Raw genomic sequence first — 12541 nt, 5'->3', positions numbered from 1 at the left:
TTAAATTATTTAATCCATACTTCATATAGCAGTTTTTAATTTTTGTTAAATGTTTGAAATTAAATTGAATGAGTTATAAAAACAACTAAGAGAAAATATGGTACCCAAAACTCGCTTTGAATTTGACTCTTATATAATATTATAAGTATTTATACTAACCCTATTCATTACTTAATAATGTTTATCAGATCATACCTGTAAGTAGATCTTCCCCAACCATCCACAACCGTACCAGGACATATTTTTGTGAGGGGCTTATAAATTTGCCGCTTCCTTGGCTGCTGGTAAATTTGCATATTTTTTGAACCCTCGTGTGACAATTATTTCAATTAAATGTGAATAAGAAACTTCAAACTTGTTAAAATAATAATATCTTTTTGTGAATACTATTGAAATGAAAACGCAAACTAGAATCTTTAAAAATGATAAATTAATATCAAATATTGCTGTACTATTGTTTACTTCGGTCGGCTATGACAACGATGTAACCGGACATCACATGTATTTCATTATTAAAATAATATTATACTTGCTTATACCTATACCATTGTAATAATTTTTTGTACATAATATAAATGATTGTACGTTTGTTAGTCTCCGCTACAGTGACGCCATTTTAGTTTTCAATAGAGGGGGGCAAAGGTTTTGACCGGCCCGAATGGGTTAAAAAAAAAACGTTAAAAGTCTACAAATTATTATATGGCAATATTTATATTGATATACAAAAATATTAGTAGTTTTTTAGGATATATTATATTGTTTTTTTATTTTTGAAAATATATCAACTGCGTCATCTATAAATCAATATTATCTGATTCATCACTCTATACTATAGACATTAGTATGGGCAAATGAGTTTGATTCCAACGTGTCCACATTAAGTGGAATCCGCTGTATATTGTTACCAGTAGCTACAGTAATAACTAATAAAATATACTTTTATATCTATCTATATATATATATACAATAAGAAGTCCAGATGACTGATTCATAATCAACGCACAGCCTAAACCAGCGTTTCCCAAACCATGGGTCGTGAAATTTTTTTGATGGGTCGCGACTCGCAGTTACGATTACAGTTATTTTAGTCGTAAATTGATAAATAGTATAAATAACTAGTATTGCAGAATAAATGACGTAAAGTCTAGTTGTAGATTTTTGGTGTGCAGTATATAATGAATATCCAGAACTTTCAATTAATACAATAAAAAAATTATTACTTTTTCCTACTACTTATTTGTGCGAAAAAGGATTTTCTACCATGGCCAATATAAAGTATTAACGTATATTTTTATAAAAAACTCAATGATAAAATGGATTATAATAAAAATCTTATTTATTTACGGCATACTTTTTTTTTTGGGAAGGGGGGGGGGGGGTCGCGTACCTAATAAAGATTAAATTTATGGGTCGCCATTGCAAAAATGTTGGGAAACGCTGGCCTAAACTATAATAGCTAGCGACTTGAAATTTGCAGGGTATATTTGTATTATAGTTTGGGCCAGTAGTTCTTAACCCATGGACCGCGGGAAATGTGGTATTGGGCTGTGGACGCTGGTCGAGGGTCTATGCAAAGGGTAGGTAAATTTTAATTGGCATCAACATCGTGATTTTTATACGATTTTTACACATCTATATTTCAGGTTACATTAGGTAATTTTTAATCAATAATAATTAATAACCCCATACTATATTCGTCATATGAGTACTTATAAGTGTTTATTTGTGTGTTTTTATATTTTATATTTTACTAGCTGAATTACCCTGCAGCTTCACTCGAGTGTAAAATATTTGTGGATCACTATACACCTCCCCATTCCCGTCAATAATATTTTGCCAAAAAATATCTTAGACTTATGAGATTAATATAATATAATAGGTACCATGCAAATTACAAGCCTCAATCTATCATTATTTCAGGATCAGTCAGGACACATTCGAATATATTATACCTATTATATAGCCATCCCACTGGCGTTGCCCGTGAGAGACGCTTGTGATTATGCAATCAGTATATTGTCAGGTAGGCAATCCACCTGTTAAGTGCGCACCGAGGTGCGTACTTAATTACGAATGTTTAATTAACTTGTTGTTTATGATGTGTATGTGTAGGTTCCCGGGACAACGGTCGAAAAGTTAGCATTAGGAATACCATTTTTACTAAGTTATATGGTTTTGACCAAATATAATATACAGGTATAAAATTATATTCAATTATAACCAATAGCAATCTTACAATAAGCAACTGTTGTATTTTTGCCTTTCAGATTTTCCGCTTTTCCGGGTATTGTCCTAAAAATTTTTTTCATACTAACCTTGTCCTACAATTTCAATTTTCAATCACAACAAAACAAGAATCAGCCAAATCGGTCTCGTAGTTTCTGAGATTAGCCGTTTTAAAGTATATACGTATAATAAAGTAGTTTCACATTTATTTTTATTTAGAAGAAGATACCTGTATATTAAGTATAAGTGTCAAGTGGTCCTCAACATTTTTTTTACATAATTGGAAGTCCGTACAACTTTATAGAGGTGGTCAAACAGGGATCTTAAGGTTCACGGTGGAAATTCAAAATTGTTTTTTGTTTATAAATGTTTACCATGGTTGCAGATTATAATCATAGACCTATTAACTAAAGTTTAGTTAAAATAGGTCTATGTAATATTATAAATTAGTATTATTTTTATTTTTGTATATAAATGATTAGTAATTAATGTAGACTTGTAGTGGTAATTTTGCTGTATATTTATCTGTTTCAAATCTTAGTGTTTGACAAAATCCAATTTCAACAAAATCACATTCAAAAATATATCAAGCACTAAATCCAATTCGCGACAAGTGGTTGCTCATCTCGGTCGAATTATTTAACATAGTTCGGTACACGGTACACCGAAACCGATTTGCCTGTGAACTAGGTACAACTATAATCGAGATACACCTATTTATAACACCGTATTTTATATTTATTAATTTTTACCCCTTGAAGTCTGTTACTATTTATATACAGCTTTTTTATTTTATTTATTTTGTCAGTGAATATTTTCTTATTAATTGATGATTTTAATTTTTAGAAACTTATAGAACTAAACTGATTCATTTAAATCATCTAGCAGCCTCTAATTATGTACAACCGGTGACCATTATTTATAATTATCATTATTATCTTAGAGCAAAGTTCGTCTGAGAACCATTGCCTCTCTGATATTAATAGTATAATAATCAATAATCTATTATGTTAATAATAATTGTGAACTCATGGGCCCCCCACACGAACTGTTCTGTAGGGCCCATTATCTTTTCGAAGAAATAAACAATACATTAAGTACCTAAATTTACACTCAAATTTAAATGATAACCCTCCCCCCCCCTAAGTCTAAAATGTGAATAGAGGAAGTTCTATAATTTCTACCGGTATTAAAATATACCTATATATTATGTATTCATATTCATTGGGTAAATTAAATTATTATCCTGAGAGTGATTATCACTTATTCTTATGCTTAATGAAAATTGTTTTTTAATTAACTTAACCTAATTGATGTAAGTAAATATTTAAAACGTCTATTGATTTTAAATAAAAAATAGTTAACTTAGCTTTATTGAGTTAAAAAATATTATTGACTATTGTCCAGCTTTGCTAATACAAACCGCTAGGTATACAATGCTACATATATAGGTATACGTAGGTACATAATTATAATTTAATAATAATTAAATGTGATAGGTACACGTTATACTGTTGGCATACATAAAAAAAAATATATGAACATTTTAATTTTTACTAAGTTACAAATTACCATCGACACGACCAAAAATATATTTTTAAGTCGCATTAAACTTCCGGTTTTTTACATAAACTTCTTTTACTGCGTAATTACATAAATAAAACACTACACGTGTGTAAATCCAATAGTTTTAACATATAATTATAACAAAGATTATAAACTAGTATTATATACAAAAAATATACTCGTCACATGCAGTAATATAAACGTACCTAGTAGTACCGATATCAATAAAAATCTTAGGCCGTCGGCGAATCATTATGTCTATAATAATATCTATAATATTATATGTAGGTATAATATAGGTACCTACCTGCTGTCTCAAACTATATGCAAGCCCGAATTGTAAAGGATTTAACTATCATAATAAATACCTGTTGTTTCAAATGGGTTCGCGGTCAAGGCCGGGTCGCTGCTTATGTTCTATGCCTACGTAATAATAATCGACAATACACAAATATAAGTGAAAATATATTACCTATTTAATTGTTTTTGGTTCTTTGTACATTGTACACACGCATCCGTAAATCACTTATTTTCCGTCTTATTTATTATACGTAGAAGTGTACAAATTACAGATGTACCACAGAAAAAACGAGTATACGAATTAGATAAATTACAGTAACGTTGAAAGGTTCCTAACAAAATTTAAATAAAGTTAACTGTATAGTGTACACCTATTTAATATACATGCATTGATTGTGTACCTAGTCGAATCGAAATTATGAAAACACGATGCATCTATATAATATTATAATATATAGTGATTATATTGTGCCCGCTTGATTTGCAGCAACATTAGTCGATGATTTTGTTGTATTTTTACGAGCCCAACACGTAGGTATATCATTATATAATATTTTTATAAGCCCGTAATTTATAACCCACGAATAAAATAATTGCGAATGTTCGAAGTATTGAGTTTGAAGTATTAAATTTGAATAGAAAATAAATAAAAATTATTTACTTTATTTGCTATAAATTATTTATTATAGTCGGTGCGTATATTATTATAACAAAACATTATGTAGATTTAAAATACGTCTGTGCAGACAATATTCATAACCACCTTAGGTACCTGTATTGAAATAACAGTACATTTTTTTATCAGAAAAATATACAATCCGTTCATAAAAAAATCGTATACAATAACTGTAACTGCGCGTTGTATAAATAATATATAACAAGCGACAAAACGAATAGACATTTAGCATCGAAATATATATATGGTCTTCGAGTGGCTGTCGTGTACCTTTTATAATATAACGTGCGAATAGAGTTTTTATAACGGTGTATATTACATATTCTATAACCAGTATTTTTAATGAATTTAAATTGAAAAGCATTATTGACTTCGATTTGTCATCGGGAATCTTATGGTTATATTATTATACGCAGACATAATATATATTTCCAGAAAATATAGTTTCGTGCGTTATACATATAAATTCGCTACCTGCTATCTAAACTCGTTTTCCGATCTGTCCACGCATTTAAATAATATACTATCCGCAGTCTATCTAGGTAGGTATATTATATATTATACAATTTTTGCTGGTAATGAAATAAATGGAGAGAAAATAATGAAATGAAAAAAATCTTGACGACAGTAGTTTTGGAATAGTTTTCATATTATTTATTGCTTTATTAGTTCAACATTTTAAATTTTTATTACGTAATTGGATTTCCTGACCCGACAATAATGAAAATTAATATGTATTAAATACAGTTAATATTATAAATATAATAATTTTGTGTTCATTATAATTCTCAAATAGGTATATCGAGGTAAAATATTCCTAAATCTAAAAAATATATAGGTACAATATTATACTCTAATAATGGTTTTTATATTGATATATAATTTAAGTGAAGTATTTATTTGTTAATGTTCGAGTAATGAACATTTTATCTTTTTTAATCGATAAATATGAATAACTGTATTCTGCACATGAAACATGGTACAGTAATTATTTTTTTTAGCACATTAATAATTAATATGAAATAATTAGGTATTCCGTTTATAAAACTTTGAAAAACATGAATTTGAAATCCCACGTACGAGATCTAGTTAAAGTATAGATATCTGGAGTCTGGACCAGTTACATTGCAATCTACTCGGGGCGATGGATTTTCCAGAGGAGGTCTCGAGACGAACACCGAGCTAGCCGTACAGAAGTTTAGGATTATCGTGATAGTGAGGTTTGTTGCTGTCTCCTGTCTGTCAATTTTTCCATTTCGGCAATCGTATTTAGTTTGATGTCGGATTCAGTGATACATTTGCGACCTACCAATAGGAGCCTTTATGAATAATCTGCACAGTCGTATAGTCATAACCATAGTATAAGGAACAAGAAGTATTCTCAATGATAAGACAGCGCATATTTTTTTAAGGGGCAATGTATAATCTATATAGGCAACCAACAATAAACACAAGGCGACGTCACGAGTATACATTTAAATTTTAATCTCATGCAATACAGTATGCCCAAAAACACAAGGGGATGCACATGCGCGAACTAGGACGAAAACACGGTTCGAGTAGATCATACTTCTTATTTCTTATACTATGGTCATAACTATATTAAGGTAATAAGGACTATAAGTTATACAGTATAATAACCATATTATATTATATTAGATTTAAAAATATATCGTACCTATATTATAATATTGTTTATTTGATTAAAAATACTTTTAAATAAATTCCTCAAACTTTTTACTGTTTATACCAGCAAAGAGCATTTTGTATTTATTGTATCTGTCGTGTTATGCAATTATATAAACCTCAAAGGATCAAACCTATTCGAATGATTTAAACATTCAGGTACCTAAACACTTAATTAATTTTATACACTATACGGCGAATGATATATAATATTATGCACTTTTCGTTATCGCTTATCAGTCATCAGAACAGATAGTAATATTATTATTTTCTATGAATGTTGTGCGTATTTTATAACCTGTTTCCTTAACATGTAAATAGATACATTCAATAATGTCATAAATCAAAACAAGAAAATATAACTCGTTATCATAAAGCTTAAAACACTTTTTTAAATTTAAATATCATGAATTCGTGATACAGTTAAAACTGCAGTCATCGTCCCCCAATTTAATATAAGATATTGTATATTTAGAATAGTAGAGATTATAAATGATACCTACCGTAAATAAACCACAAAATAGCAGTGTGACGCCTTCTTGGACTTAAGTTAGTAAATCTTTCATTATTATTTTCTTCTGTTGCCGTGTTTGGCATATGCACGCAAGTGGAATAACATTTGGCCTACCAAACTCGGCGCCCGGCGGCATATCTTATGATTACGACATACGTATAAAAGGTGGAATTTTAAAAACAAAAATGCAATTATAGATACCTATAGAATAAATTAGATGTGTATTGTGTACAGTGTGCCAGTGTACACCTACTTAATGTTTGTAATCTGTAGAACTTTTGTAATTTATTACAAAAAAAACCGCAACGATAGTAATATTTTGTGAACTTCCGACAGTCTGATTTGTGGCTTAAAAACAGCCAACTCAAAATTGTTTTTACATCCAATATGACGTGTTACGTGTATTATAGGTTATAGGTACTAATGCATTATCATATTACTCAGGGCTGGATTTTACGGAAGGTATTAAGGGCAAATGCCCCGTTAACATGTTAACAAATATACATTTGGAAGCCCCCACAAAATTACTAAAATATTTTTTTTACCAATAGAATTCAAAAATTATTTAAAATATTCTAATGTATTACGATTGTAACGTAATAGAAAGAAACTACACTGTTTATTTATTTTTTGTAAATAATCAATGTGAAATGTTATATTGTAACACAAGTACAATTTTAGAGAATAAATAAGAACAATATGTATTAAAAATTCAGGGACTAAAATCATTTTAAACCTGATATTATATTTTATTAAATCAATTACATTTTTAATAGTTTAGAGTTTGTTTGATTTTGTGGTATTGAATATTTTAATTTATAATAATATTATACCTATCATCATTATTCATACGTAATCAATACAATCACATAAAACTTACAACTTATTATTTATTAATATGTCATATATTATATATTGATATATAAATTAATAATTATATAGGTATTTAAACTATAACGTCTATGACTATAATTAATTCAAAATTGTTCCGTACTGACTACTGTCTAAAGGCCAGATAGGTTTTTTAATTTTGGAAAATTCTAATTCATAATTGAATTTGTGAAAATCAATGGTATTTTAAATTTTGGAACTGTCAGTCTACAGTTATTCATATTGCAAATTATAATACCAGCCTTGGATACCAATAATAGTAGTACCTAGGTAATAATATTCATAATGTAATTTTTTTTAATTTTAGTTATCACTGTTATTATCACAAACAAATGTTTTATAAATTTAAAAACGTACCTATATTGGAGTACACAACAGTACACGATACACATATATAATAATTTTTCATATTTAAATATTTCAATTTCAAATAAATCTTAAAAAATAATAATGTTGACTTTTCAACTCATGGGAAAATGTCCGATGTGAATCTGTAGTGTATTCAAATGGGGTTTGGCTTTTATAATTGTTTAACATAGCTATTATCATAGCGATATTATCATTTTTATTCTCTCAGTAAAATGTCTTCGTTGCATGCATATTGCAATTTAGTGCATCAAAGAAACGGCTGCATTTATAATTATATTCTATTCACCATAGTCATCATTCATATATTCACTATCAACCATCTAATGATCTAAATATGAATGCATATTATCATATACCTACTTTGTATATATATTATATTTAGTTACTATATTGCAGTTGCGGTATATACAAACGACAAACCGTATAAAATTCGTCCTCAACCGAATTAAACGTTTTACTAGCGATGGTCTTAGCGAGTTTTGAAATATTTAATTAAGGTACCTAATGGTTTAACGTAATAAAAAATATTTATTTAATTGTTTAAACATTGAATATAATATCATCTAAACCTCGGTTATGCTATAAAGATTTTTTTTATCAAGTAAATATTATACAGTATACATTAAAAATGAACGGAATTTGAATAATGGAGTAATTTTTATGACACACATTTTACGCAATATACAAAGTTTCAACGTACATATTATTATAATACATTGCATATACGCAATCAATTCCGTTTGAAAAGTAATAATTGCAGTAAATAAATAAAATTTGACATAAAAATTGTCTCTTGGGATTATCCTACGGAAAGAAGTTAACGTCAATATTATAATGGTGCCCATGTGGCCATACATATCTATACCCTATATGGCTATATTTAGATACTGTCTAGATGTTATGTTATTATTATATTGACCAAACTAGTTTCCGGAATTGCAGCAATGACGTAATAAACAATAAATTATTTCATAAGCCTTTGTACGGCGGAAATATAATACAATATAATACAATTAATGTATACGACGATGAGTAATTTTTTTCTTTCTTTTCTCTGTGGCCCCGGCTCGTCCGAACTATGCGCTTGTATATATTTTTATAGCTGCGAATGTGGTCAGCAAACGGACCGACAGCGTAGTGGTATAGTGCTGTGCGGTGATTTATAAAAGCAAAAAAAAACCACAGGTGTATAGGTACTCCGGGTACTCAAGACACGCGAGTCTAAAAATAACAATGCCTGTGTGTAATAATATATTCATAAAAACGTATGAAAACGTCTGAGAAAAATGATCAAGAAAACATACACCTCTAAATGTGTGTGTGTGATAAACGCGGACGGGGTAAACGACTGCGACGCACACGTAGGCGAGTATTGTAGGTAATATATAATAACACGACGACGACGATTTGTAGTAGGTAATACGTGTATTAGGTATCCGCGTGTAAGTATATAAATTATAATAATATGAAGTATACAATAGACCTACCCCGGCGAAGCGATTTAACGCGTACTCGATCAAAATAAATAATAATAATATGATATGTCTGAACCGCGGGAACTCGGAAAATACCGTATTGTAGACGAGCTCCGGGCGCGGGCGGCGGGGACGAGCGGCGTAAAGTCACAAGAAACGACACTGGGTGATTTTTTTTGTCATTAACCACTCGTTATTTCGAAAACTATTATGGCTTGTGAAAAATTTTTTTTTACGTAATTGTGAGTAATGAAAAAACAAAAATTTACAGCGGTTTATGAGTTATAGGTATTTAAAGTTTAGATGAGCGGGACCGGAGCGGCACTTACGCCGAAATGATGGTCCGCTACTCCGCTCATCAAGTAAAAACTTGGATGACCATGAAAATAGTAAAATATATATTTTTTAGAAAACATTTTTACTTTTAAATTGGTTTTTGGAGTTTTTTGTTGTTGTTAATATTTTGTTTTATTTTCGTTATAATATATTTATTTAATTATAGTTGTGTCGCAACAGACCTAATGTTATATTTTGTTTTATAAAATGTGTTGTATCTTATGTTTATGGGCATTTGATGTGATTGACCGTAAGCCCTTCAGCGACATCATCGTCGCGTATGTTGGGGAGCAGGTTCTCATAATAATATTATTCATTATATCCGAATAGGTAGTCGTATAATAGAATCGGCGTCTAAACGTGACGTATTTAGCACACGAACGTACGCGATTATATGGATACAAGACAATATAATATATTATTATCATCATATACATCGATAGGTACACACGAAAATCGACGTTATACGCGTGTACTACACAACCTATATAGTTATTATATTATGTATGTATATGGCGCCGTTTTGGAGGGCGACACACTCGCGGGACGACGACGGACACGCAGATCGGGTCGTACGCGCGTATTATATTTTATATGTTATTATTATTATTATTATTATTACTATCGGATTTAATGACCGGCGCGCGACAGAAATATTAACGACCCCGCCGCGACGACGTCCCGGACGCAAATGACACTAATAACGGCTCGACGAGTTTCAGCGCAGCTATTAGAGTTAGCTGAATAATAGGTTAATTCGCCGAGCTCACCCTCAATTTTTCATTGAATTATGAATTTATTTAAATTCTGATTTGTGGAAATTTTAAGTCAAATTCTTCAATATTTTGTAGCATTTAAGGTTTATAAATTGTTGTTGGTATACCTATACAAAAGTATTATTAATCGAAATTCAAACGAGTAGTTTCTGAGTTATTAAACTTTATGTACTATACGATCTTAAGATAATAGTCCACGGTATGAAATAGGTTTAAAATATAATATAATGATTTAAAAATTAAAGTAGATAACTAATATTACTATTTTAACATTTTATAATTTGTAAAATGTGTACGAGTATGATACGTTTAGCTGTATATAGGACTAACATATTACGAACATAATATTATCGTACATAATAATATGATATATTTTAGATTTTATGTAAAACCATTAAAAAGAACTATAATTATACACTGTTGTCTACTTGTCTTTTATATCATGTTCACCTATCACACTCGGGACACTCCTTAACTCTATAAAAAAATCAAAATATTTAAATATAATATAATATTATAAACTTCAAATAAACTTAAACATTTCTTCAATCGAAATTTGAAGAAATATACATTATTAAAGAATAAGAGGGGCATGCTTTGTGTATCATCCTGTATGTAGTAGATATGAGGTCAGAGGCATATACATTTGTACTCGCAGATATACTATTTAATATAAAATTTAATATTATGTATTTATGTATACTAAGTCTGTGTTTGCTTGATTTTAAGTTTTAAGTAGTTTTAAACAGAAAAATTGTTATTAAATTCATTTAAACTATATATAAAAAAAATAACGTTTGATCAATAACAATAAATTTGCATATCCAAAATCAAAATTTGCAATCTCATAAATCTAAAACCTCAGACATGCAATAAAAGAATAATAAACGATGAATCGTCTGTCGTGTCGATAAAATTTTTTCATAGGACATAATAAGCTAAGACATATCTGCAATATACAGACATAGATTCTTCAATATACGACCAAAATTATAAGTGTGGCGTGCATATTACTATAACCTGTAGGACTGGAAAGTTGATGCTCTAAAAAAGAAAAACGAAGAAAATGTCCTACAAAAATACATTAATGTCCTAAAAAAATAAAACAATGCACTCATAATGAAGTGCATCAAACAAACTGTAATTATTTTAATTATGACATAAATATTATAGGAGGTACCTATGTACAAAATCTTAAAAATGTCACACGTATTGTTCATGGCAGAAATATATCATTTTAATTATTTGTTATGTTAATTTGATGATTAATTGATTTGATGATGCTGAGTTTGATTAAGTTGTATTCTGTGAAGACCTAACCTAACCCATGTTATTGTTTTGTATGGAATTTCAAATGCAAGAGTAGATAAATTGTAATTGTTTGCACGTCGCAAAATATGATAACTATATAGAATCCCGTTAAAATCTTGAAATATTTAGTTTTAAATTTAAATGTAGTTATAACATGCATTAAAAAACTGCAAAATGAATGCAGCAGATATTATAAGATGTATCCGTGGACAAGAGATGAATCAAATTCGTACCAAAACGAACTTCATAATAATTTGTTATACGCGGCTACCATAAGAAAAATCAAAATCAAAAGTGCATTGATATCCTATCATAAAAGCTAATTAAATACCACAATAAATTATTTATATTATGATTTATAATAAAATATTATCTATCTATCTATATAATCAATATAAAAATTAATGATTCTTTG

Source organism: Metopolophium dirhodum, chromosome 9 (genome assembly GCF_019925205.1).
Source record: "Metopolophium dirhodum isolate CAU chromosome 9, ASM1992520v1, whole genome shotgun sequence".
Classification (NCBI taxonomy): Eukaryota; Metazoa; Arthropoda; class Insecta; order Hemiptera; family Aphididae; genus Metopolophium; species Metopolophium dirhodum.
The sequence above is the reverse complement of the archived record's forward strand: the minus strand, read 5'-3'. Positions refer to the sequence as shown.